Source organism: Dasypus novemcinctus, chromosome 3 (assembly GCF_030445035.2).
Source record: "Dasypus novemcinctus isolate mDasNov1 chromosome 3, mDasNov1.1.hap2, whole genome shotgun sequence".
Classification (NCBI taxonomy): domain Eukaryota; kingdom Metazoa; phylum Chordata; class Mammalia; order Cingulata; family Dasypodidae; genus Dasypus; species Dasypus novemcinctus.
In genome coordinates, this window is record NC_080675.1 from 47,317,371 (window position 1) to 47,341,043 (window position 23,673).

At 38.8% G+C, this 23,673-nt stretch overlaps 1 protein-coding gene across 1 annotated transcript in view; it reads right to left on the minus strand.

Annotated features, from left to right (window-relative positions):
- Window positions 1-2,399: 2,399 nt before the first annotated feature.
- LOC131276180 (uncharacterized) overlaps window positions 2,400-23,673 on the minus strand; it is a 70,791-nt gene continuing 49,517 nt past the window's right edge. The window contains exon 3 of the mRNA XM_058288873.1: window positions 2,400-5,169. The gene's annotated coding sequence lies outside the window, so the exon portion shown is untranslated. The remainder of the gene's footprint in view (window positions 5,170-23,673) is intronic.

Here is a 23,673-nt window from a genome sequence, read left to right on the forward strand (position 1 = left end):
AAACAAAGGAACACTGGCAGAGACAGTGGCAGAGGTATTATTGCCTTTCGTATTTTAGGTCATCTTGTTTCTGATGCTTCTTAAAGCAAATGATGTATGGGTCACCAATTATTTCTCATTCCTACCTCAACAGCCTTATAGATAGTTGAAATTCATTCCCAATAATTCTAATATTACATTAGCATTCATTCCTCCTTTTCTTTTTGGTCCTTGAAAATGTTTAGTGGAGGTTGAGTGAGAGTTAATGAAGGGCTCTTAGCTAGATGCATTTTAAAATGGAATGGTGATGCTGATAGCTGAGACTTATCAAAGTCTCATTTTGACAATCTTTCCTAGTCGTCTCATGTTGATCCCTTATTAATTAGATTTTTTTTTTTAGTTTGGCTGCATGTATCATAGATTCTGAGTGAGAGTAGCTTAAAATAGTCATGCTTTTTGTTTTCTTCAGGTAATGAGGAGAGGGCAAAGTAGGGAGGGCAGAGTAGTTTTGTGGTGTCATCAGGGATCTGGCTTCTTCTTGCTTAAATATCCTGAGCATGGGCTTTCAGTCCCAAGGTCTCAGGGCTTTGACTGAGAGTTCCAGAAAGAAGAAAATAGACCAAGGGACAAACATTGTTTGCCAGCTGGATGAATTCTTTCTAAAGAGCCTTTTTGGAAGCTCTTACCAGTGACTTCCACTTTTCATTAGTTTGAATTGTCACATTAATTCCTCCCTCCGCTGCTTCAAAAGAAGCTGAAAAGTATAGTGTTTTTAGTTGGGCATACGGTTCCAAATCATAACAGGGTTCTTTTTATAAGAAAGAAGAGGAGAATGGGTATTGAATAGATATTGTCAGTTTCATCTTTGAGGATAATAGATAATGGATAGGTAGCTAGCTGTCTCATTTATGAGGCCCTTCGTACAATAATCCTTTCTCTTTTTTTCTTTTCTTTTTTTTAAGATTTATTTATTTATTTCTCTCCCCTCCACCCACCCCCCAGCTGTCTGCTCTCTGTGTCCATTTGCTGCATGTTCTTCTGTGACTGCTTCTATCCTTAGCAGCAGCACCGGGAATCTGTGTTTCTTTTTGTTGTGTCATCTTGTTGTGTCAGCTCTCTGTGTGTGCGGTGCCATTCCTGGACAGGCTGCACTTTCTTTTGCACTGGGCAGCTCTCCTTATGTGGCACATTCCTTGCGTGTGGGGCTCCCCTATGGGGAGACACCCCAGTGTGGCAGGGCACTCCTTGTGTGCATCAGCACTGTGCATGGGCCAGCTGCACACGGGTCAAAGAGGTCCACGGTTTGAACTGCGGACCTCCCATGTGGTAGGCAGATGCCCTATCCATTGGCCAAGTCCGCTTCCCTTTTTTCCTTTTTTTAAAACTTTATTCTTAAAGACGTTTTACATTACAGAAAAACTACACTGAAAGTTGCGGTCACCCCTCGGGCTGAAGTGTGGTTTGCTGGCCTGGCGGGGGGAGCGGCTGCGGCAGGCCAAGCCGCTGCCCCCATAATAGGGTGGCTGGTCGGACTCACCGCCACCCCGGAAGGGAGCTCGGCATGGGCGCAGAGTGCCCTCGGGTCTCCCCTTCTCGGCAGCCATGCTTCTGTGGCCGCCCCTCCTCCCGGATAGCGCCACACGATGCCTTCTTTCTCCCTGCGCAGGCGCAGGGCGGAAAATTCCAGTCTGCCCTTTTCCCCTCCCCAGACAGCAGCAACAGCCAGGCGTGGGCGGGAAACTCAAGTCTGCCCTCCACCCCAGCAACAGCAGCCACCAATCCCTAAACCCTGCCCCTTCCCCCAGCAACAGCGACAGCCAATCCCTAACCACCACCCCTCCCCCGTCTGGTACCGCCCACTGACCTTTCACCGGCAACCAATCAGAACAGGGCGTGGCTTCGACCAATCAGCCTTCCCCAGCCCCTATAAAACTGTTGCCTCTCCCTCAGTAAAGTGGACTTGCGTGTTTACCTTGTCTCCGCGGTAGTTCTTCTGCCGTGCGCCCTCCAGTCCTGAGAGCCCCCGACAAGGGCCTGGCCTCCCTTGTCCCCAGTTCGTCGCCTGCTTCTCCAGGCGACCCCTTCGTCGCCGGCTTCGCCGGGCGACCCTGTCAGCCGAACCGCGCAACCCCTGTGAGACCGATCCCTCATCTGCTGCCGGACCGACCCCTCGTCCCAAGTGGGACCGACCCCTCGTCCCAAGCGGGACCGACCCCTCGTCCAGAGCTGGACCGACCCCTCGTCCGCAGCCAGACCCCACCTCTACCGACCGAGCAAGCCGCCGCAGAAAGTATAGGGAATTCCCATTTACTTCACTCCCTCCCCCTCTCGCATTTTCCCCTATTAATAACATCTTTCATTTGTGTGGTACATTTGTGACAATTCAACAATATTGAAGCTTTGCTACTAACCATTGTCTACAGTTTACATTATGGTTTATGCTTGGCACCGTACAATTTTCTAGGTTTTTACAAAATGTATAATGACCTGTATCTTTCATTGCAAATTCATGCACAATAATTCCAGTGTCCCCCAAATGCCCTATGTTACACTTATTTTTCCTACCCCATCCCCCAAGAACCTCTGCTGACCACTGTTTTTATATCATTGTTATAAGTTCTTTCATTGCTAGAATAACTGTAAGTCTACTTTGGTCCATAGTTGCATTTCCCCCTTATGGTTGTTCATTCCTCAGTCTTGAGGTTTTTGGGATGGTGATGTCCACTCTTTTTCCAATTGAGGGGGGCTTAGATCCCATGGAGAAGATGGATGAAACTATCTTGTTTACAGTTGTAGCTACTCTCTGTTTTCAGGCTGGGTGTTGCATAGCATCATCATTTTGTTAGTTGTTCTCCTTAAGTCTGAGGAACTGGAGAGTAGGTGTTGGCTGCAACTCTGCTGAGATTCAGGGCTCAACCAGTATATGAACACACCTAAGACTTAAGTCTCTGGAACATACATTTAATAGGTATAGTGCTAATTACAGGTTCAAATAAAAGGGGCAGAAGAACCATGCCTAGGGAAATTATAAATGAGTCTAACTCTGTTATATTGAGGAAATAGGTTAACATATATTTCAAGGTAAGGCCCACTGACAGGGTTCTTATTTCCTGGGGTTGTCTGCCCTGCCTATAGTATCCAGATTTCTCTAGAGTCATCAGGAGCACCCCTGCCTGAGGCACTGTTTACTGTGGCAGTAAGTGAGATCCTTCTGAGATGAGCACAAATATAATCTTTGGAATGACCTCCTGACTCACTGTGAAATCTCTTAGCCATAGCAACTCTTTTGTATTTAATATTTCCCCCTTTTGGTTAGGAACCTTTTCTAAATGCATTGCTTGTTTGCGCTTGGTAATAATCCCTCGGTGCCAGAGAGGCCTATTCCTGGGAGTCATGTTCCATGCTGGGTGGGGGTGAGGAAGGCAGTGAGCTTATATGCTGAGTTTGACTTAGAAAGAGACCACATTTAAACAACAAAGGGAACAACCCTTTCTAATATAATCAGTGCTTTTGATCTATTTTTGTATATTTTGGTCATTATTAATATTCGCTATAGTTTTTTTTTGTACTTGTAACTCTTTACTTCATTGTTCTGTTATCTGAAGTCTGTGTCAAACTGAAAGATCACCAACAACTCATGTATTAGAGGATACAAATGGATTGTATGTTATTCTTATGCAGGGTAATATTTTGCATTTTAATAAGGCCAGTGGTATGCTAGAGCTGGCTCTACTGGCTCCTGAGATCTGATTGTTAAAATTTTAGGGATTTTTAAAGCCAGTTGTTAAACACATTAAATATTAAACTATATAAACTTTAAATTAAATTATATTAAAACTAAAGGAAAAACACTAAAAACTCATTACTTCTTAATTATTTTATGACACAATTATTTATGCCTTTGAAGTTATGTTTATTTTATAAATATGGTATAATAGTGTGCTACTTTGCATCTTTTTCAAACTCTGCATTCACGACATCATGTTGGTAGCTTGACAATACCATGGTGGGAGTATTTACACCAAGAAAATCAGCAAATGCTACAAATTAAGGCTTGAGTTATTGTTTTGCTGATTGTCTGTTATCTTATTTAGGAAAGAAGTACTTCATGTCATTGGTGAATGAGTGGCATTTCCACATGCATCATAATTATTTTATCTTTATCTTACTCATTAACATAAAGGAAAACATCAACCAAAATTCAAGTCAGAACTATAGTCAGAGAGCCAGTTGTTAAACATTTACCAGTACACCAGGGCTGTAACCTAAAAGGGAAGGAAGTCATATTCTTTTATTTTTGTAAAGATTTATTTATCTATTTATTTCATTTATTTCTCTCTCCCCCCCACCATTGTCTGCTCTCTGCGTCTGTTCACTGTGTGTTCTTCTGTGTCCGCCTGCATCTTTGTCAGTGGCACCGGCAATCTGTGTCTCTTTTTGTTGCATCATCTTGCTGCATCGGCTCTCCGTGTGTGCAGCGCTACTCCTTGGCAGGCTGTGCTTTTTTCACATGGGGTGGCTCTCCTTGAGGGGTGCACTCCTTGTGCATGGGGCTCCCCTATGCAGCGGACACCCCTGCGTGGCATGGCACTCCTTGTGCACATCAGCACTGTGTGTGGACCAGCTTACCACAAGGGCCAGGAGGCCCTAGGTTTGAACCCTGGACCTCCCATGTGGTAGGCGGACACTCTATCAGGTGAGTCAGATCTGCTACCTGGAAGTCATATTCTATTTTTTTAAAGATTTATTTTTTATTTATTTCTCCCCCGCCCCGCCCCCCCACCGTTGTCTGCTCTCTGTGTCCATTCGCTGTGTGTTCTTCTGTGACCGCTTCTATCCTTATCAGTGGCACTGGGAATCTGTGTTTCTTTTTGTTGCATCATCTTGTTGTGTCAGCTCTCTGTATGTGCAGTGCCATTCTTGGGCAGGCTGCACTTTCTTTCACACTGGGCAGCTCTCCTTACGGGATGCACTCCTTGCGTGTGGGGCTCCCCTATGTGGGGACACCCCAGTATGGCAGGGCACTCCTTGCATGCATCAGCACTGCGTATGGGCCAGCTGCACACAGGTCAGGGAGACCCGGGGTTTGAACCACAGACCTCCCATGTGGTAGGCAGACGCCCTATCATTGGGCCAAGTCCATTTCCTCGGAAGTCATATTTTTGATGTCTAGATTAGAGATGGTTTATGCTGGGGAAAAAAAAATCAAAGAACTTGCTTTACTTATGGTGTAAGGGGCAACACAGCATCACTATAGCTTCTGCTTACCTCTTATGCTCAAATTGATCCTGCTCTGAATGTGTGTTTTTTTTTTTAAATCAACCTAAGCTTACTTAATAGCTAAAACAATATATATTTGATTGGTAGATTAATTTTTACCTCATATGCAATGGCCTACAGGCTTTTTGTACAAATACTAGTGATTGCACACTCAGTCTCTCCCACCTTCTCCTTTTTTCCACTACTGTCTGGGAATTTAAAATTTGTAGAGCTTCTCCTCAGCTAAATTTCCAGACACGATAATGGATAAACATGCAGATTTGCTTGATACCTGCCATGTCACCTCACTGCGGTGTACCATAGTGCTCCATCTTCTCAAAGAGTTATCATTCTAAGGAAAACTTATAAAAATATGAACTGAAATTAGTGGTTAGTTATTTTAAAGATGAGAGGCAGCAGGATTCTTTAGAACACTGGATAGGGAAAATTGGACATGGTCTACCAGCTCAGTAAAACCATTTTACTGAATTTTTTTTCCTGCCAGCACAGTGATATTTTTGGCTACTATGCTGGTGGTCTTCTTCAGATAAATAGGGTAAAATCTCATTAATTTAGGCTCCACGAATAGGTAATTTGAACAAAGACTGGTTTGGAGTTTACCTATATACCGTTCTGGAAGGACAAAGATTACTAAATGCATAGTCAAACAAGAAAAGTGAAGCAAGAGTACAAAAAAATTCAAGTATTTTAGCAGAGAACATTTGCAAAGAGTTTTGTTCACTAATGTTGCTAATCAGCTAACCATTAATGCAGATCTTGTAGGCCTCCACTTGAAAGAACTGTCAGTCCCTATGTGTGTGTATTCAATGTACTTAAAGGTAATGCAAAGTATCTGCCTGTGACTGAGTTTTCACAAATTCAGACTGGAATTTTTTATCAAGTAGACTCAATTAGGTATTATGGTATAGATGTAGGCACCGCTCTTGAATATTACGCAGTAAGTTACACATAAGCTCATTAGAATGTATCGCTCACTGTTATAAAAATAATAGCATTTTTCTCCCCTTGAAGGTAATCACCTTTTAATATATTTTTGCATTTGTGTGTGTGTGTTGTGGGGGGGGGGCTGGCAGAGTAGGGAAGGCTCCTGGTTCTTCTCCTAACTCATTCACTTCATCATTGCTCTTCTCTACCCTGTCTTTCTGTCCACTTCTCTTCACTCTACCACTGGACATGGCTCTCTTTGCTAAGAGTTAAATTCAGCAACCCATGGTCTGTAGCACTCTTCATGATGATATTGTCTATGTTTCAAGGGCCACTGTAGGAGGGTTGGTAGAGATAGTGGTGGGGGTAATAAACATGGGCAGGACTCATTTCCCTTCTGGTGCTCTTCCTCATTTCCTTGCAGGTCTAATTTGTACAGCTGAGTTGTACAGTTTATGCAAACTTTATTAATGAGTTAGGGAACCTGAAGAGAATTATGTTATTAGAGGAAGGCATTTTAAAACTTTCTGCAAACTATTACTTTTCATGACTCAACAGAAAAGTATCCAAGAGGTTAAAATATTCTCAGGTAGCCGCTTTGTGGGGCACTAGAGGTCCTGTAACATCTAACCTTACTCCTGTTTTCTCAAGTTTACCTTCTCTTCTAATTTCCTTAGTGTGAATTTCTACCCATCTTTGGAAACCCTCTCCCCAGGGCTAAGTCTGACTTCCAGATCCATTTCTTTTTCTCAACAGCACATTTCTCTAGGTTTGAGCATTTCAATTCTAGAAATATGCCTTAGGGGCTCTAGTAGGGCAGTCTAGGATGGCCTTTGACAAGACTCCATATCAGAGAACAGACTAGGATATGTTTGGATGCCCCAAATATTATTCCCTTCAAGTTGCCCCACTAAGGTGAACTGTAGATGTGCCATTTATATTCCTTGTCAAGTGATTAACTGTTCTCTCTCACACACACATACACCTCACACCCTAGAGCGCACACACTCTCCTGAGGACAAATATAAATTCTCAGAGATAGTTATGGCACAGTACAGAGTAAACCCACACAATGGAAGAATATTCCCAACTACACTATAATTTGTAAGGCAACTTCTCTCAAAACAAAATATTTCACGTTATTATTGACAGCATAGTTTACTCGTCTTCATTCATTCCTTTCCAATCCCTCCAAATTGTGCCCCTCTAGTCCCACTGAGGACAAAAAACTACTACTACTACTGCTGCTACTACTACTACTACTACTACTACTACTACTGCTACAAACAAATAGTATATTTTAAAGAAACATTCAGTAGCACAGATGCCCCTTGTAAGGGCTTCCTTAAGCTCTTACATAATTTACTAACCTCCACTTTAGTTTCTGTCTGGGCTGGGGGAAATTTACTTTCTCCATTTGCTCTATTCTTTCTCATCAAGCAATTTTCCATTCATCCTTTATAACTGAATGTTTGAAGCTCTTTTCCAACTCCTTAAATTAATTGGTCACTCATTCCACTGTGCTCTCATGTTATTTGTACATATCTCCTCCTTAGTCCTAGTTGCTTGGTAATTATTTATTTATGCATTCAGCTAGATGTTATGTCCAATATGATAACCACTACCCACATGTAGCTCTTTAAACTTAAATCAATTAGAATTAAATAAAAGTAATTCTTTATTTTGTCAGTTGCACGAGTCACACTTCAAGTTCTCCACAGTGACATGTGGCTAGAGGCTACCATATTGGACAGTCACATCATTGTATAAATGTTTATTGGTCAGTGCTGGTCTAAATTCATATATTAATAATCTTTATATTCCTTGTCTTTAGCATAGTGTCTGCAGTAGGTGCTCAATAAATTCTTGTTAAAAAAAAATAGGGGAGCAGATGTAATTCAGTGGTTGAGCTCCTGCTTCCCATGTGTCCCATGTATGAGATCATGGGTTCAGTCCCTGGTACCGCCTAAAAAAATGAATAGATGAATGAATGAAGATGCTTGGTCTGCAATCTGAAATAAATTTTCCACAAATCTTCAATCTATCTTTTTGTTAAAATGGAGCACAGGCTCACGAGTCTGTTCCCAAAGTTTTAAGAGTCTAGTAGAGGAAGATGGCATCCAAGTAGATAGGCAGATCTCAACTCTCACAAAAAATAATGGAGAAAGGGCAAAAACCTACCAGAGGGAGCTGCTTTGGGGTTCTATAGAACAGGAAAGTGCTATGCATCATCCAGGATGTAGCGAGACAGCAAAGAAGCCAAAGGAAAACTGTGAGTTGCTTGCCCCTGTGGCTGGAAGCAGCACACATATCCCACCCTCAAAGCAAACAGCCTTGGTATAACCTCTGTCTCACTGCAGCCAAAAGAATGGGAGGGAGCATTCCCTGGGAGGAAGAGCAGTCTGGCAGAGGGTGGAGAGTGGTTTCTTTTCAGCAAGTTTGGCCAGCTGAGCCCCCTTTGGATCTCAAAGAAGATCCCAACCAGCACTGAGGTGCCCCCAGGAAGAGGAAGGGGAATCTTATCAGGGAGGTTGTCACACCCACCTACCCTGGGAGAAATAGGAACTAGGTCAGTAAGGGGATGGAGACAGTCATCTAACCAGTGGGGCTCTGGGAAACTTACAAGTCCCACTAGGTTGAGGGAACAGGGTCAGGAAGACCCAGATAAGATTTCAGAATTCTACCTAACATATGCAGTCAACATAGTTCAGTGGGGGAATTCCTGCCTTGTATATACAAGGTCCCTGGTTTGATTCACAGGGCCTCCTAAGAGAAAGCAATCCACTAGGTTATGAGGCACTCAGCTGGAGCCTTATTACAGGGAACATATTGACAGATTTTTTTCTTGCTTATGTCTTGGGTCTTTTATTTTTTATCAGTTCCTCACTCCCCTCCTTCTTTTTCTGTATTTTATTAACTAAATAAACTGACTCCATAGAAATAAAGATTATCATAAGAGGATACTTTGAAAAATTATATGTGAACAAGAAGGACAAATTCCTAGAAACACATAAGCAGCCTACATTGACAAAAGAAGAAATTGAAGATATCAACAAACCAATCACAAGTAAAGAGATAGAAACAATCATTAAAAACCTCCCAACTAAGAAGAGCCCTGGGCCAGATGGCTTCACTGGTGAATTCTACAAAACATTCCAGAGAGATCTAACACCAATCTTGTTTAAACTTTTCCAAAAAAATCAAAATAGAAGGAACATTGTCTAACTCATTCTATGAGTTACCCTAATACCAAAACCAAACAAAGACAACACAAGAAAGGAAAAGTACAGACCAATTTCTCTAATGAATCTAGATGCTAAAATCCTCAACAAAATCCTTGCTAATCATATTCAACAACATGTCAAATGAATTATATACCATGACCAAGTTGGTTTCATCCCTGGTATGCAAGGATGGTTCAACATAAGAAAATCAATCAATGTAATACACCACATAAACAGATCAAAAGAAAAAAATCACATGATAATATATACAAATGCAGAAAAAACATTTGACAAAATACAGCACACTTTCCTGATAAAAACACTGCAAAAGATAGGAAAAGAAGGAAACTTTCTGAACATGATCAAGGGTATATATGAAAATCCACAACTAACATCATTTACAATGGTGAAATCCTAAAATCCTTCCCTCTAAGATCAGGAAAGAGACAAAGATGCACACTATCACTGCTCCTATTTAACATTGTGTTAGAAGCACTTGCTCGAGCACCAAGGCAAGACCCACATATAAAAGGTATCCAGATTGGAAAGGAAGAAGTCAAAATTTCACTATTTGCAGATGACATGATCTTCTACATAGAAAACCCTGAGAAATCTACAACAAAGCTTCTAGAACTTATAAATGAGTTCAGTAAAGTTGAAGGTTGTAAGATGAATGCGCAAAAATCTGTAGCATTTCTGTACACCAATAATGAGCAATCTGAGGAAGAAATCAAGAAAAAAATACCATTTACAATAGTAAATAAAACAACAAAATACCTGGGAATAAATTTAACAAAAGATGTGAAAGACTTATACACAGAAAACTACAAAACACTGTCAAGGAAGTCAAAGAAGATTTAAATAAATGGAAGAATATTCCCTGTTCACTGATAGGAGAACTAAATATCATTAAGATGTCTATCTTATCGAAACTGATCTACATATTTAATGCAATCCCAATAAAAATCTACACAGCATGAAGCGGCTATGGCTCAATCAGTCAACTGGACTCTTGTCTACCATATGGGAAGCCCTGGGTTCATGTCCTGGGGCCTCCTTCTGAAGGCAAGCTCACCTGCACACTGCGGAGAGCCACTGGCCTGCAAGTGTCACAGAGTGCTACTGGCCCACAAGCACTGCAGAGAGCAAGCTCAGCAAGGTGACGCAATAAAAGGGGAGACAAGTAAAAATCAACAACAACACAGAGGAGCACACAGAGAATGGACACAGAGAGCAGACAACAAGCAAGCCGCGGTGGGTGGGGGGGGGGATGAATAAAAATAAAATACAGACACACAGAAGAATGCACAGCAAATGGACACAGAGAGAAGACGGCAAGCAAACTGCAAGGGAGGGGGGATAAAAAATCTACATAGCATTTTTTACAGAACTGGAAAAACTAACTATGAAATTTATTTGGTAGGTAAAGTGGCCCTGAATAGCCAAAGACATATTGAAAAAAGAAAAGTGAAATCAGTGGAATCATACTACCTAACTTTAAAACATACTACAAAATATAGTGGTCAAAATGGGATGGTATTAGCACAAGGATAGACACGCTTACCAATGGAACCAAATTGAAAGTTTGGATATAGATCCTTGCATATACAGTCATCTGATATTTGGCAAGGCCACAAAGTACACTCAAAACTGGGTACATTACCTGCAGTGGGCTTGCTGTAGAGTGATTGATTGATGAGTACTAACAGCCTAAGAAGCTCCTTAGGGTCCTAAGAGGGAATGCTATAAGGCTGTTTTTCCTGGGTTGTTTTGTCGTTATTGTTGTTGTTGTTTTGTTTCTTGTTTGTTGTCTTTCCCCACTCTTTGTTTCCTTTTTTTGTTGTTGCTTTTTTTCCTACCTACTTTGTTTCTTTTCTTTCCTTCATTTTTCTAACATCTGTCTTCTGTTGCTTTTCTTTCATTCCTCTTTTTCTTGTTTGGCCTTCATTTTAAAATTTTTCTCTGTTTTCCTTTTTCCCCACTTTTCTTTCTTCTCATCTTTCTGACCTTTTAATTCATTCTATTTTTTCCTACTATTTTTTTGCTTGTTCCATTTTTTCTATTTCACCTTTTTTATTCTTATTTCTTTCTTTTTTAAAAATGATTTTTTACTCATATTACTTATTTATTTTCCTAGCTCTTGTATGGTTCCTCTTCTATCTTAATTTTTTAAAAACTATTCTTACTGTTATTTTTTTAAAAAAATCTTTTCCTTTTCTCTGGTTCTAATTTTTTTTCAAGGGAACACAGACAAATGCAAAGATATAGAATAAGTGGAACCAAGTGTCAAAAATGAACCTTGCTACACACACACACACACAACAACAAAATAAGGCCTTAGAGTAGAAAGAGAAGCCCATCAAGATAAACAGATGCTAGACACAAGCAAAAAATTGCAAGCCATACTATGAATCAGGAAGACATGGCCTAGTCTAAAGTACAAACTAAAAAACAGGAGGGGATGCAGAACATTGAACAACTAAGCAGGATGTCCAAACAAATATCATGAATCAACTTAATGAAGTGAAGGAGGAGATAAAGGATATTAAGAAGATGCCAGACAAACATACTGAAGAAATTGTAAACATATATAAAAAGATAATGGATCTGATGGTGATGAATGGCACAATGCAAGAAATAAAAAATACAGTGGAAGCACATAGTTTGACTGGGCTGAGGAAAGAATCAGTGATGTTGAAGACTGTACAACTGAAATCAGACAGATAATAGAACAGATATATAAAAAGACAGAAAAAATCCAGCAAGGAGTTAGGGATTTGAAGGACAGCATGAAATGCACAAACATGCATTACAGGCATCCCAGAGAAAGAAGAGAAGGGAAAGGAGGCAGAAGGAGTTTTGGAGGAAATAATGACTGAACATTTCCCAACTCTTTTAAAGGACATGGACATACATGTCCAGGAAGCACAGTGCACCCCAAACAGTGTAAATCCTAACAGGCCTACCCCAAGACATATACTTATCACATTTTCCAATGCTCATGACAAAGAGAGAATACCGGAAGCAGCAAGAGAGAAACAAGTGAAGCTTGGTAAGATTAAGTGCTTATTTATCATCTGAAACTATGGAGGCAAGAAGGCTGTGGTATGATGTAGTTAAGGTGCTAAAAGAAAAAATCTTGAAGCCAAGAATTCTGTATCCAGCAAAGCTGTCATTCAAAAATGAGGGAGAGTTCAAAATATTCACAGATAAACAGAAATTAAGAGAGTTTGTTAATAGGGAGCCTGCCCCTCAAGAAATACAAAGGGAATTATGCAGGTTGAAAGGAAAAAAACAGGAGAGAGAGGGTAGAGGAGAGTGTAGGAATGAAAATTATTGGTACGAATAAACATATAAAAAGAAATAAAAACAACATATGACACATATGAACCTGAAGAAAATAGGCTAATGTAATTCCTTGACAGTAATAACATTGAATGTTAATGGATTAAAATCTCTAATCAAGAGAAACAGATTGGCAGAATGGATAAGGAAATATGACCCATCTATATGCTGTCTACAAAAACTCCCCTTAGACCCAGGGATACAAGGAGGTTGCAGGCAAAAGGTCAGAAAACAATTTTACAGACAAACAATAACCAGAAAAGGGTGGGAGTAGCTATACTAATATCAAACAAAATAGACTTTAAATGCAAAACTATTGTAAGAAACAAAGATGGACACTATATATTAATAAAAGGGGGTAATCTATCAAGAAGAAAGAATAATTGTAAACATTTATACTCCTAATCAGGGCACCTCAAAATACATGAGGCAAACATTGGAAAAACTAAGTGGAGAAATAGATGCTTCTGCAATTATAGGGAGTGACTTTAATACAGCATTAGACAGAATATCTCGACAGAGGATCAATAAAGACACAGAGATTGAATAATATGTTAGAGGATCTAGAATTAATAGACATATACAGAACATTACACCTAAATATAGTGGGATATACATTCTTCTGAGCACACGTCTCATTCTCCAGGATAGACCACATGCTCACTTGCTAGGCCACAGAACAACTCTCAATGAATTCAGAAAGACAGAAAGTATACAAAGTAATTTCTCTGACCACAATAGAATGCAGCTAGAAATCAGTAAGGGGCAGAGAAGCTGATTAGGCACAAAGATATGGAAGTTAGACCAATTATTGGGTCAAGGAGGAATTTGCAAAAGAAATCGGTAACTATTTTGAAACAAATGAAAATGACAACATATCAAAACCTATAGGATGCAGCAAAAGTAATGCTGAGAGGGAAATTCATAGCCATAAGTGCCTATTTTTAAAAGGAAGAAAGCTAAAATCCAAGACCTAACAGCACTCCTGGAAGAATTAGAAAAAGAACCACAGACTAATCCCAAATCAAATAGAAAAAAAGAAATAACAAAGATTAGAACAGAACTAAATGAAACTGAAAATAAGAAAACACTAAAAAGAAATTAACAAAACCAAAAGCTGGTTATTTGAGAATATTAATAAAATTGACAAACCTTAGCTAGACTACTAAGGAAAAGGAGAGGGAAGACACAAATACATAAAATAAAAAATGAAGAAGGGGATATCACCACTGACCCCACAGAAATATAGAATATCATAAGAGGATGCTTTGAAAAGTTATATGCAAACAAGATGGATAACTTAGATGAAATGGACAAATTTCTAGAAACACACAAGCAGCCTCTACTGACAAGAGAAGAAATTAGTGAACTCAACAGACCAACCACAAATAACAAGTTTGAATCAGTCATCAAAAACCTCCCAAATAAGAAGAGTGCAGGACCATATGGCTTCACAGGTGAATTCTACCAATTGTTCTGGAAATGACTAACACCAATCCTACTTAAATTCTTCCAAAATTAGAAGTAGAGGGAACATTGTCTAATTCAGTCTATGATGCCAACATCACACTAATACCAAAGCCACACAAAGATACCACAAGAAAGGAAAGCTATAGACCAATCTCTCTAAAGAAACTAGATGCTAAAATACTCAACAAAATCCTTTCTAATTGTATTCAGCAACACGCGAAATGAATTATACAGCATGGCCAAGTAAGTTTCATCCCTGGTATGCAAGGATGGTTCAACATACGAAAGTCAATCCATGTAATATACCATATTACCAAATAAAAAAAAATCACACGATCATCTCTATTGATACAGAAAAAGCCTTTGACAAAATACAGCAGCCTTTCCTGATAAAACACTTCAAAAGATAGGAATAGAAGGCAACTTACTCAACCTGGTAAATGGTATGTGAAAAACCCACAGCTAATATCATATTCAATGGTGAAAGGCTAAAAGCTTTCCATCTCAGATCTGGACAAGATAAGGATGCCCATTGTCACCACTCTTTTTCGAAGTGCTTGCTCAAATACTTAGGAAAGAAAAAGATATAAAAGGCATTGAAATTGGAAAGCAAGAAGTAAAAAATTCCCTATCTGCAGATGACATGATCCTATATATGGAAAGCCCTGAGAAATCTACAACAAAGCTTCTAGAGCTGATAAATGGGCTCGGTAAAGTGGCAGGATATACGATTAACATGCTTCTTCAACAAATGATGCTTGGAGAACTGGATATCCCTATCCAAAAGAATGAGAGAGAATCACCATTTCATGCCCAAGACAATAAATGTCCTGGAAAATAATGCAGGGAAACATGTATGAGATCTTGTAGTAGGAAATGGTTTCATAAATTTTATACCCAAAGCACAAGCAATGAGAGAAACAATAGATAAATGGGAACTCCTCAAAATTAAAAACTTTTGTGCTACAAAGGATTTTGTCAAGAAAGTGAAAAGGCATCCTACTCAATGGGAGAAAATATTTGGGAACCATCTATCTGAAAGGGGCCTAATAGCCAACATATATAAAGAAACCCCATATCTTGAAAATAAAAAGACAAACAGCCCATTTAAAAAAATGGGCAAGTGATTTGAATAGACACTTCTCCAAAGAAGAAATACAAATGGCTAAAATGTATATGAAGAGATGCTCAACATCACTTGCTATTAGGGAAATGCGAATCAAAATTACAAGATATGCTGAGGAAAGAAAACACCTGAGGCAAGAAGATATGAAAAGAAGAGACTGTGGTGTATCAAACTTTAAGAGGTGGTTAGACAAGAAAGTCGCAGTAGATGGAGAAGAAGTGTTAGAAAGAGGGTAAGAACTACAAGGCATAGTAGGACAGCTATCTTAACTCAATCCCTGAATAGTCACCTCTGATCAGGTGTCACCTCTATCTGGAAACCTAACACTAGCCATCCTAAATTTGTGCAGGAGCAAATCATTACTAGATATCGCCAGCTTTGGATATTGGTTTCTTGCTTCTGGGCCATTACTTTGCCCTGGAATATGAGTTCCTGTAGATGTGTCCTGTTTGACTAGGATATTTGTCAACATGTGACACACGAAAATCACTTAACACCTCTGGGACTCAATTTCTTATTTGGAAAGACCAGACTTAAACCAGATTAGTAAACCTCTTTGGTTGTTAGTCATGGAACCATTTTCTCAAGTGAAATATTTTTTAGAACCTCAGTATGTTAAACAGAAGAAGGTTTTGGTTGAAGTAGGATAAGAAGAAACCAGAACCTGTGCTCTTAAATATCATGCTAACTACCTTAATAAATGTTTATAGAATTAAGTTTAAGTCTTTTCCTAAATAGACCCATATGTCCTGAAAACTTAATCAAATAGAAATGTAGGTTGACCAACAATATTTTTGAATTTAAGTAATGATGATGATGATGAAGATGTAGAAGAAGAAAAAGAAGAAAAAGATGAAGAAGAACAACAAGAACAACAAGAACAAGAACAAGAGCAAGAACAACAAGAACAAGAACAAGAACAAGAAGCAGCTGCTCTTTGTGGCAGACACTGTTGTTGCCTTCCAGCCTTTTCCTTGTAAATCTCACTTCTCATTTCTCCCTGCCCTTCAGCTTTTTGTTGCTGTCAGAGTTCTGATTATATTTCTTTGTTTTCCTTTAACTGATTAAGAAAAGTTAATTTCTTTCAAGCTCTGGGGATAAATAATAAACGTTCTAAGTCAATCATGGTGGTCTCATTCCTTTTGCCAGTGATTTGGTAAGGAATGGGTAGAGCATTCCTTGGCTGGTGAGACTGAGGGGGAGTTTGCTGAGGAGCTTCTGGGAAAGATTTATCTTATTAATACCATCTTAGCTGGATGTTTTTATATACGTAGTGCCTGGAACTGCTCTAGCCCTCTTGTGACCAGAAGGGGAGAAATTATATGCTGAGAATAGCAGAGTAGAGAAAAGGAAAGAATCTGGAGACTTGGAGATGCTACATCTGTAGCTGAAAGTACTGACTCTGAGCTGCCCTAACTTTGGGCTTCTAGTTGTGATGGATAAAATCTTTATTGTTTAGACTTCCATTAGTTGGATATTACTTGCAACTAAATGCATTGTAATTTAGTTCAATTCTTCTTCTGGCTTGGAAGTTATGATTCTCAAAACCCAATCATTCTTTCATACATTTAATAAATATCAATTCAACAATATCATATGCCAAGCATGCCAATGTACTGAGGATACAGTAGAGAGGAGAAGATATGGCCCTGACATCATGGAACTTAATACAGAGAGAAACTTACTGTTACTTAGTGGGTAATGGGGAGAGGGTTGTGAGGTGCAATTAAAGAAATAGACAAAAAACAAATTAAGCAATTATACATGGGATTGTAGGCCATGTTGAAGATTTCGAATTTTATTCTAAGAGTGGTAGGAAGCCATTGCAAATTTTAAATGAGGGAGATGTAATGAGAATTGATATTTTTTTTAAAGATGAAGAAGGCTTCTATGTAGAAAATGTGTTGCGAAGGGTCTAGAGTGGAGACAGAAGGGGTAATTCAATGTGGTCCAGTGAAAGATGAAGTTGGTTTGAATTAGAATGGTATCCATAGAATGGGGATCAGGGTGTGACTTCAAGTTATAATTTTTCAGAGAAATTGTAGGTTTAAAGAAAGATCACGTAGAAAATACAGAGTTCCTATACATTTGTCCTGTTTTTAGCATTTTGCACTAATGTGGTAGCTTTGTTAGTGTAAGAATCCAACTGCTTGTTGCATCTCTACTACAGACATTAGAAGCCTAAAGCCTGTAGCATTGGTCTAAATGAAATGATGGTGGCTGAATTAGGATTCCAGCAGTCAAGATGGGCAAACAAAGTCAAATTTGGAATATATTTCAAGAGTTGCATCAACAGAAGTCTATGACATATAAAAATAGGCAGCTCATTTTATTAATCAAACACAATGCGACTGAGAACATGGACTCAATACCCTGTTAACTTTGTCTTTCTGGTTAAAGATTTCCTGGTTAGAGACGCCATCAACACCGATCTTGCACTTCCTTGAACTTGATCATCGTGCCTAGATTGTTTAGTGACATAACCCTAATCTGTTACCACTAATGGAATATCACGTGATTTAAATCCTTATTCTCCTGCACACACTTTTTTTTTTTTTTGGATATCCAGGCTTATACCTTTACCTTCCTTCTTAAAATTTTCACTTGGATGTCTCACAGTGATCTCAAACTTAATTTTCCAAAACTAAATTCTTATATCTTACGTTATGCCACTGTGCTTCTTATCCAGTGTTATCTTTTGAAATTAATACCAATGCCAAAAACTTGGGAGACAGCTTTGACAGACTTCTTTCCCTTGTCACCCAGATCCTTTCAGTCATAATGAGCCTTCCTCTAACTTATGACTTGAATTTACAATAAAGCTACTAGAGTTAAGAAATGAATTCAGCAAAGGGGTGGTGAACCAGATCAACATGTAGAAGTCAGAAGTGTTTCTATATGCTAGTAATTAACAATCTGAAGGAAATTAAGAAAATTCAATTTACAATATCAAGAAATTCATCACTGAAGTAAAAAGACAACCTGCACATTGGAGAAATATTTGAAAACTAGATATCTGATAAGGGTTTAACATCCAAAATTTATAAAGAAATCTTAGAACTTAACAATTAAAAGGCAAATAACCCAATTTAAAATGGGCAAAATACTTAAAAGGCATTTCTCCAAAGAAGATATACAAATGACCAAAAAGCACATGAAAAAATGCTCATCATTAGCCATTTAAGGAAACAGAAATGGTATAAGAATGAAATACCACTTCACACCCACTTGAATGGCTGCTATTTTAAAAATGAAAAATTACAAGCGTTAGAAAGGAGCACTCATTCATCGTTGGTGGGAATGTAAAATGGTGCAGCCACTGTGGGAGACAGTTGGCAGTTCCTCAGAAAGTTAAGTATAGAATTACCATATGACCCAGCAGTCCCACTTCTAGGTGTATTTCCAAAAAAAACTGAAAGCAGCAGCTGAACAGAAATTTGCACACTGGTATTCAGAGCAGCATTATTCACAATTTCCAAAAGATGAAAACAAAATGTAGTATATACATACAATTCAGTCATGGAAAGGAATGAAGTTCTGATTCATGTGACAAAGTGGATGTACCTTGAAGATATCGTGCTGAGTGAAATAAGCTGTACACAAAAGGACAAATATCTCACTGATATGAAATAATTAGAAGAAGCAAATTCATAGAGTCCGAAACTGAAATAGAGGTTACAAGGGTCTGGATGAGAGTAGGGAACGGGGGAGTTCATTCTTAATTGGTGTAGATTTTCTGTTTGGGGTATTGGAAAAGTTTTAGTAATGTATAGTGGTGATGGTAACACAACCTTGTGAATGTAATTACAACCACTGAATTATATACTTAAAGGGACATTTTAGGTGGATTCAGGAGAGAATCTGAAATTAAAGATGTAACTTGAGAGTTTAGGGTGAGGTAGGAGTTAGTAGACAAGCAATCAGGGGGTGTCCCAAGAAGGCACAATAGCATGAGATAGCATTGATTGGTTTAGGGGTTTCAAGTTAAAAGAGAAAAGCTAATATTAATTGAGCATAATTAGTCATGGGGATAAACACTTATAGCTTAGAGAAATTAAGTAATCTGCCTAAGGTCACACAAATAATTCTTAAATAACATGGTATATTGCTATTAAATCAAGGTGACTTAAATTATACGTGGATTTGGCAGGTAGTTAGGGGTGGATGAGAGAGGTTAGTGATTCAAGGCCAAGTATATGATCGTTCCTGTATACTGCACAAGGGATTTAGATTTTGTGCCGTAATTCAATTCGCCTGAAACCCATGTCAGAGGAAATCTCAGAGATGAAAAGAAAAATATGTTAATTCATTTCAACAAATAATTATTGAGAATATATTATGTACACTCTGGGTGACACAAAATAAACCACACTGGGCCCGAACCTTTGAGATGATGGAGGAAATGAGACACGCAAACTAATAACTACAGTACAAGATGGAATGTGAAGCTAGGGGGCTTTTAAATCTGGAAATGGGAAATGAAGATGTTCCAGGGCAGGCGGGAGAAGAATGAAAGGCATAGACAAAGCTCTGTGAATAGGTTAATGAATTTGTTGTTCTGTTCAAAAGAAGAGGGAAGGACTCAGATTGCCAGAAGACTGTGTGGTGGGATCAGGAAAAGGTGAAGTCTGCATTTGTGAGTCAATGAAAGTCACTCCAAGAAAATCCAACAAATAAAGATCCAGTCACAAAATGAATACCAAATAATTTTTGGTTTTATCAGAGAAACTTGACATAGAATTAAATAAGCAGTGCTCTCTCCAAAAGCAAGAGAGAATTTTAGTTAAAAATTTTTGTTTATACTTGCTGTCACATGAAACAAGTTCTGCGGGATGACACCTCACACTTGCCACTAGCACTTTCTTTTCTCCTTGTGTGCACATGACTAGACTGCTACATCTCATTTCCTGAAAACATACCTGTATCAGCCTGAAGGCAGCTAGGGATACACAGACAAAGCAGAATAATAATGTAGGTGATGAAGAGAGATTAATAGCCCAAGCAGGTATTGGGGCAGCTGCTTTGTGGGAAGTTGATTACTTTGCTTTATTGGATAAGGCCATTGTGATGATGCTTTTATTTGTGCTACTGATTGGCAAACCATTATACTATTTTTGTTGTTATTGTCATTGCCATTTATTAATTTTCCATTAAATTTGGAAAGTACTGCACAAAACAGTAATGTTAAAATCAGAAAAAAATTTGGAATGCATTCATATTTTAACAATATATCTTAAGGGAGAAGAGGAAGCAAAATTGAGTTTGCCATAGCTAACTTTATTTGCTGGGAAAAAAAGGGAGATATGTAAGGGAAAACACAAAAAAAGTTTTATATAGGAGGAAAAAGAAAGTCTGGAGATTTTAATACTTTATGACCATTTTAAACATTTGCAGAATTACAACTTGCATTCTAAAGTGGTGTGTTTTTCTGGATTACAGATTTATATCTCTTCCCTGACCCCCTGTCCAACATGAGTTTCATAGATTTGAGATATTCTTACTGTATTGTGCACACGTGTGTGTGTTTAAAGCTTTTGCTAAATGGGATTTTTTCATACCAATCTTGCAGAAGGATTGTGAAATCCTTTCCACGTACGATATTACATTATTGTAAAAGCTTTATTCCTTTTATCTTTGTGGACAGAAGGGTCACACAATGGACTGCATATGAGGATTAAAATCAGTCTGCCCTGGAGCAGACTAAACCAGGATATATAACACAAAACATTTTAACAAATGCTAGAGGTCCTGATTTGCCTTTATCTTTTTACCTCTGAGATTTCAGAAAGTGTTCCAAGCATATCATTAGAAAGAAAGCAGAAATCAGATATAAAAATTACAGTAGCTACCAAGGCTGGATTTATGTAAAGCATTGATCTTAGTTTCAGGAACAACTTACATTCTTCTTTTACAATAGTATAGATAGATGTTCTTAACTTTTCCTGAATTGGTGAAATAGAAAAGCCCAAAGCTCTGCCCAATCCCCTTCTCACAAGAGAGCTCAGTTTCCTTCCCTGTTTTCCTTTGTAAGCTACAAGTGAGAGTTTGGGGCAATTTCCATCTGCACTTCCGAGCTCACCTCACATCCAGGGGCCATTTCTATTGCCTGCAGGGCTCTAATTGGAAGTTCTGTTACTGCCTCTCATCCCGTGTGGCTGCAGCATAGACTACCCCCTTTGTTGCTAAATTGTCATCACGAAAGCATTTGCGGAAAGTATGAACCAGGGAGTGTACTAACAGCACCGTCTGGGCTTATAATGCTTTTCCTCCAAATATTACAACCTAAGAACTGTACTGGCCTTCGCGTGCCCCTGGAGGATTAGAATATTCACAGAAGCATAGAAAATGCACAATTAAAGGTATTAGTAAGAGACAGTTTTGTTTTTAAACCGGCTCTTGATGAACAACTACTGGCTTTTAAAGTAGGAAGAATAATTTTCATAGGCGAGAGGAATAAACCTCCATATGGGAACTGATGGGAAGGGGAAAAGAAGAGAGAGAGAAAAAAATGGGTCTCTATCCAGGCTCTTGTGGACCCCAAAGCAGGGAACCTGGAGAAGATAGGCTATTGTTGAGTAAAGCCCTTTAAGTAGTTTTAGAAAAGCAGTGCCTTACTCAGGCTACAGCAAGCAGAGAGCTAAATTGTTTTGCAAATTAAAGAGAGGGATTGAGTTTCCAGAAGTTTCCTGAGGGGAGAGAGTTTGGGATGCTGAGAAACATGGAGTCTATGGGGGAATATCTAATGTTTAAATTTTGTTTGCCATGTAGTGCGTGGCACTCAACCTCTATGCGTCATGTTTTGGGTGGAGATCAAGGAAAAGGAGTTATGTTCCTTCCCTGACAGAACTGGGGGCACAGAGTGAGTGTGACTAGTAAAGACAAAAGCAAACCTTTACTATCTCCTCTCCTCGACCCTGCCTCTCTTATCAAGAATCATTGATAAATTTTAAAGAAGATGCATATTAATCCACAAACACAGTGAGAGAAATTAGCATGATTCTTAATCTGACATTAACAGATTGAGAATAAACATGAGGACATAGAATACCAGATAAACAATTATCTCCAGCTGGAATGATTGATACAAATAGATAGAGAAATAGACATGGGGCTAGTCCCTTCTTAAATGTTAAATATATTATATAATTCTTCCCTAAAGTGAATTTTTCAATTTATATTCCCATTAAGAGTTTATAGAAACATCAGTTTTCTCACACTTTTGACAATATACAGATTTTAACACTTTAAAAATGTTTTCCAGTCTTATGAATGAAAATGCTATATAGTGGTTTTTAGGCCTGTTTTTCTGTGATTAGAAATAAAGTTAAGAAAACATTTGTATCTGGAAAAAAAAAAGAAGAATCATTGGCGAGGAAGGGCAGTGGGATGGTGACCAAGAAATCCTCCTCCTCAGTCAGTGCTTCTGTTATACTTTCCTATAGATGCCTCTTGCTAGGAATTCTCAGAGTGAATTCTAGAATGGTAGTGAAGAGCATATTTAGAAGACAATTTTTCGGTGCCAACCTTACCTGAATTTGAATCTTGGATGTGAAAAAAATATAATTTGTATGACTCTGGGCAAATTTTAGAGCTTTTAAAAACTTTTGTCTCTTCAACCATGAATTAGGGACAATGATACTTGCCCCAAAGTGTTGTCCTGAAGTCATATTTAGACATTATTTGTCAAGCAGGTAGCACTGGGCTTGATACACAGTAGATGTGCAATCTATGGTACTTATATTAATGGTAACAAATTGAGTTTCTAGAATGAAACATCAAGATATGCTAAAGCTGAGGAAGGAGAAATCATGGGAGGTGGCTCCTCCATTTCTCCTCTCCCTTTCTTCTTCTTTTTACCCTTCATTATCATCTGTTCTCCCTGCTTTGACTGGCGCTGAGATGGCATAAGCCGTGAAGTTAGTTGATGGTGCTAGGTGGCTGTGGAATCGATAGCAGTGAGAAATGAGAAAAGGAAATGCAAAGATGGGCCTTTAGCAGCAGGGAAGAGTTACCTTGGCCTTATGGTGGAAGCAACACTTCCTGGTGCTCACTTGGTTGACAGACTGCATGAACAGCAAAGATCTGCATATCTATCACAAAGGCAGGTTTTGGCACTGCTCATATGCTTCCTTGGCCTATCATAACAAATTACAACAAACTTGGTGCCTTTAAAACAACAGAAATATATCCTCTCTTAGTTCTGAAGGCCAGAAGCCTGATCAAGGTGTTGGCAGCATTGGTGTCTTCTGGAGGCTCTGAAGGAGAATTTGTTCCATTCCTCTCTCCTGTCTTTTGGTAGTTGTCAGCAATCCATGATGGTCCTTG